Source organism: Amblyomma mixtum, chromosome 5 (assembly GCF_055824585.1).
Source record: "Amblyomma mixtum isolate Tamu chromosome 5, ASM5582458v1, whole genome shotgun sequence".
NCBI lineage: Eukaryota > Metazoa > Arthropoda > Arachnida > Ixodida > Ixodidae > Amblyomma > Amblyomma mixtum.
In genome coordinates, this window is record NC_143016.1 from 35,249,352 (window position 1) to 35,254,955 (window position 5,604).

At 46.7% G+C, this 5,604-nt stretch overlaps 1 non-coding gene across 1 annotated transcript; it reads left to right on the forward strand.

The window, feature by feature from the left end:
- The first annotated feature begins 3,603 nt into the window (after window positions 1-3,603).
- TRNAR-UCG (transfer RNA arginine (anticodon UCG)) lies at window positions 3,604-3,676 on the forward strand. Its single transcript has one exon. It is a non-coding gene; the product is annotated as a tRNA-Arg (tRNA).
- The last annotated feature ends 1,928 nt before the right edge of the window (window positions 3,677-5,604 follow it).

The window sequence follows — 5,604 nt, forward strand, 5'->3', positions numbered from 1 at the left end:
TGGTTGCTGCGGCAAAGCCTATTTAAAAATGTGAAAGGTAGAAAAACGTACAGCAGGCTTCAGCAAAACGGAGAAGTACTGCAAGTACATATTTCCCTGCTCCTCACGCAAATCATATTTCTCCCGCTCTTTTCTTTATCGCGTTTTTCTTTCCATCTGTCTCGAGAAAGGAAAGAAACAACGTTTTTTTGTTTTGTTTTTTCACAGCTTAGTTGTATAGAACGGTTGAGTAGGCGGTCGCGTAATTTGCGTTACCAGCGCAGACTGCGCTGTCTCGAGCATTGCGGGAGCCGAAGAGACATACACAGCTGCATTCGTTGGTTGGGAACGAGAACTACGTTTTTGCCCAGTCTCGGTTGCTACATGTAGATTCAAATTTAACAAATTCGTTTATTTACCAATGTAAGTCATCAGGGACTTTATAAAATGCTCGATGATTTTCACGGCGCTAGACAATCGCTGTAAAATATTAAGTTATTGAACCATCAGCATTCTGCTCCACGAATAGTCATGGTAATTATTGTTCACATTGCCATTGGAGCGTCAAAATATAGCGGCACATGGGATAGCGGTAGCCTCCTGTATTTATGCTACCAGCCACCGGCCCGTCATAGCATTTTCATCCCAGTGAACAAATTTTTTAGAACCTCAAGCTCACAAGTACTTTTACCTGTTTTTCAATGATGCATTTCAAGTAATCAGTTCCACCAGGCTCAAGTAATTAACCCGTTCTCAGTACTCAAACATAAATTCATGCTATGGAACATTGCTTAGCCGTTCCTCAAACTACATGAGATACCTGACTGAGTGTCTGACTGCTTAGAGTACAGGCATCTTAGCACGAAGGCATTTCCTTCACCAGCAGTATGCCTTCTCAACGCCAGTTTAACAGCATTAATTGCTGTAAATATTACATGCTCAGTGTGGCAGATAGTAGTCTTCAAATAGTTAATAATTTACTGGTTACTGCAACGACAACGATACAAGCCTGCTTCCGTTGCAGTGTTTTTTTTTTTTTTAATTACATAATTCCGTAGCGAACAACAACCTCGCCCATGTTTAATCATTTCGGATTATCCTTGAAAGAAACGCTGCTGTCCGATCTTTGAATTCATTAGAAAGCAAGGGGAATAAATCTTTCCGCATATTCTCAATATTCGTTTTTTCTTTCCCTTAGGTAGCTAACACCGCAGCGAAACAATGTCTGACAGCCAGCAAAAAGCATACATGAATAAAGAAATGTAGCAGAAACCATGTTCTAAGTTTTTGTTCGGCCTCATATTCCTGACTTGCGCGTCTTCTGACTGTGAGTAGAAATGCTACGTAACTGATATTGCCATAGGTACATTGCAAAAAATGAGATAAAGCAAGCAAGACACAACGCTGTGCTGCCTCGAAACTGAAATCTTTATTTTCCGGGCAACCAGCAAGAATACCCCACTGGCGGAAAAAAAGATGGACGCACACAATGCATCATAGATGCCGATAGACAGCTGGCACACGCCAATATTCAGCTTAAAGGAAATTCTCTTTATACGTCAACGCTTCAGAGGGTGGGCTTGCAGTCACCCTGAAGCCTTGCCATCATATAGGGTTCTATTACGAGCCGTGTCAAGCAGTCAGTCACGGTTCCTAACTATGTGACGGTTGGCTGCACAACCTGGGATTGGCTGTTTTGCTACGTGACATGAATGGGAATTTTAGTTCTACTAGATATTCGTAGGTGACATTGAAATCAGCGTTAGGACTATCCACGACTGCATAATCGTTCCGGGCCGCACTCTTTGTCGACAAAGCAGAAATTGCAGTGTCTCCGTGGCCGTAAAACCGCAAAACCAAATCGCGATTCCATTCGGCAACACGTCACTAATACAGCCGCCTTTCTAAAAAAAAGTATACCTGTAGACGCTACCGTGAGCAACAATGCGCGGTGCTGCCTGTGGTGTACTGACGGACACGTCGCGATTGCTTGCCCTATCGGTTTTATTTTTTTCAGCACTCTACGCGAACCCCCCGAAGATATCGAAACGACGAGCGATGACTTGTTTCTTATCGTTATTGCACTCGCAATAACACGCTGCCGACTGTGCGGCGCCCTTCTGTCTCCGCGTCGCTGCGCGTCGTTTACGCAACGTTCGAAGCTGCTGCAATCCGCCGGATCCCGAACATCCGTCCTTCACGCAGCGAGAGCGGAATTGCGCTTTTGCTCTTCGACAGCTCCGTAGTTGAAACAATTGCAGGTGTGGAAATATTTTCATTATTTTCGGCCCCCTGAGGTTCGCACAGCTGCCGCGGAAAGTGCTTGTCTCAATGTTAGGTGTTATTTTTCCTGGAAAGCCTCGGACATATACAGCGAGCGTCGTTGTTGTTGTCATTGTTGGCCCCCGTTTTAGTGGCACAGGCGAGTGACGTCCACATTGTAGCGTCATTTCTAGAGCCTCTTTTTTTTTCTTCACCCCTTTCTAGAATTCTGTGGCGACAAAATGATGAAACAGCGAAGACTGGCGCAGTTGGCGTTTTGATGCATTAAGGATGCATTACACAGATGCCTCCGACCACACCCTTCGCCCGCTACGGTGCGGTTGCATTGACACCGCACCGAAGCTGGCACAATGCCTGCGGCGTCCTCAACGCCGCAACTGTCACCAACGCGGAAGAGGCTGCCGGCCATCGCGCTAGCTCTGGCCGACTCCTCAACCAAAGTAGTCGTTAGCAACTACCAACAAACTATTCGTAACTTCTCGTCAAGTCGTATCTCCCGACAGGCACACACTATCCTCCGATCTCTCCCCTTACAGTCTACACCCCTTCTTCTCACATGGGCTCCAGCCCATAAGGGGCTCAGCGGGAACACACAGGCGCATGCTCTAGCCCGAGAACGCAACTACTGGGCGGTGCGCGCTACTCTGAGACTTTAAAAAATTTTTAAAAATAAACTTTTTGAGTTAAAAGAACGCTTCCCACTAGTTCGTTCTTACTCAGACGTCGCCTGAGCATTCAGCAACGAATGTTGCATTTGAGAGAGCATTGTTATTCGGCTAAGGCTCAAATCATGAACATTGCAATAAATTTATGCAATCAGATTAAAGTCAGTCTCCACAGTGGGGAGACGAGGTAACGTTTCAGATGAGTGTCTGGTTTCGACCTGTCCGCAAACATCGGTTGAAGCAACAATGACAACATGTTGCCGCGAACCTTGACAAGGTATTATAGTTGAGCGCTAACTTAACTTCAGAGCGGACAAAACAGGCGAAACAATACGAGACACCGAGCCCAGTGTTTCGTCTTTTTAGTCCGTTCTGTAGTTAAACGCTCCTTTATAATAATGAAAGACCAACAAGCCCTTTTTAAAGCACTGCACTTGAGAAGAACAAGAGAGCAAAAACTTTCCGCTATTTTATCGTGGAAAAAAATAAAATACGCTCGGAAAACTTTTCTGCGTGTTCTATGTTTTTTTTTTTGTAAAAAAAAACCAGAAAAATAGACATTCTTAGTAACCCCATTAACGCAATGCACACTCGGCACACCTGTCCGCCACTCAAAGCGACGATGGCTGCCTCGCTCCAGGCACTGTTCTTGCCTCAGTGTTCCCACCCCCATCCCGTCCGCGTGGCCTAATGGATAAGGCGTCTGACTTCGGATCAGAAGATTGCAGGTTCGAGTCCTGTCGCGGACGATCAGTTTTTTTTTTCATATTATGTCCATTATACTTTCCCCGCTTGTTTTGCATCAATGCTTCAGTTGGCAACATTGCTCACAACCGGCCACACTCCTTCACATGATGTGAACATATACGCAACACAACGCTTACAATTCAGCTACCCTAGATGCGTGGGAGTCTCTACTGCGTACCACCGAACTGGCCCAACAGGGCCAGCTCATTTCGCGCGCACTGACGGCCGCAGAGTCCCAAGGGTATCCATGCCGACCTCCTCTAATGCAACGCAAGCAGCCTTCGGACCGGCTCCTACATTTTTGGGAGTAAATAAAGTAAATAAATCATTACCATCTACATCTTTCTTTGTGTCTGTGAAATTTCTCGCCTACGGCGCGCGTGGACATGACTGCGTGTGTGCGTGTGCGAGCTCTAAGAGAACGCTGGGCGATATAAACGATACAAATACTTGGCAGGGTGTTAGATCACCATCCGAAGCCCATTAAAATTATAAGCACAAATTCTTAATTTCAAGATTCTCTTCGTCTTTCGTTTTTTTTTTTTTTCAGGCGAATAAAAACTGTGTTATAACTGCGTACCGTACACTAGAAAGCATTCTCAGCTAGCATTACCAGCAGCCAGCTTACAGGAAAATAGCCAAACCTTCGTTTACACGCTTTTGCTCTCAGCAAGGACACGAATCCTTCGGCAGCAAATGCTCCGGCACAGATTACCGCAGCATTTGGACGAAAAGTTTAGACAGAACGCAAGAATAACGTAAAAAAAAATAAAACGAAAACTGCACAGCGAGCGTTATCGGAAACATAAAAATCGCCTGAAAATCTGCCGCGAGAAAGCGACCGCTTCTTCGTACTCGCGGTGTGCTTGTTTCAGCCACCAGAAAGAAAATCTCCCGGCACAGATTCGCTGTTGCTGGCGTAACTAACCGACCGCCGTCCTTGTCCTCTCCCCTCTCTTTCAGCACAACTTCACGCACGCGCGCTTCCCAGAGAGCCTCGGGGACATCAATGGCGGCCGAACACTCTGGGAGTCCCCGCAATTCCCAAGCCATTGCCGAACGACAAGTCTGAAGACAGCCGCCTCCATCAGAAAGCGGTAACGGAGGCTTTTAGCATAGCACAGACGTAAAGTCGCGGACAGAAGAATATATGAACCACGCTTCGGTGGTCAGAGTCTTCTGACGCGTTATCTAGCGAGAAGTAATGGATGTCTGATGCATACCTTTGTCTTTGCGTGCAAAGGCAACATGATTTTTCTTTTAGCTATGCAAAGCGACAGAAGAGATTGGATGCAGAAGCCTACCTGTCCTACCCTGCCCTGCCCTGCCTGATCCGATGGTCGCGCGTTTGCCATGGGCACGAAGCTGAACGCTAGCTATAGGTACGAACTTCTCTCTGAGCCACTAAGAAGACGAAGTGGCCACGGGAGCGTGATCTTTTATGGTACGTCCCAAAGCGGCTCAGGCTATATGAGGGACGCTTTAGTGAAGGGCTCCGCAAATTTCGACCACCTGGGGTTCTTTAACGTGCACTGACATCGCACAGTACACGGACCTCTATAACTTCGCCTCCCTCGAAATTCGACCACCACGGCCGGGATCAAAACCGCGTCCTTCGGGTCAGCAGCCGAGTTCCATAACCACTGAGCCACCACGGCGGCACACATGCAACAAATGGCGTGCAGCCTCACGCTATGAACTCGCACGTGAACCACCATTTTGTGCTTTAAACATATGTAGATAATGTCTTCCCGAGCCCCGAAGAGCATAAAACAGGAAGCTAATGGCGGTCCGGAATTAACGCTATTACAAAGCGTCCCACGCGCTAAGCTATATATACGCCCGTCCTCATTTTACAACCTCGTAACTCATTCTGAAAGCCTTCATGCCATCTTTGGCTTGAAAAAAAAATTAAAAATTCCAAGCCGCG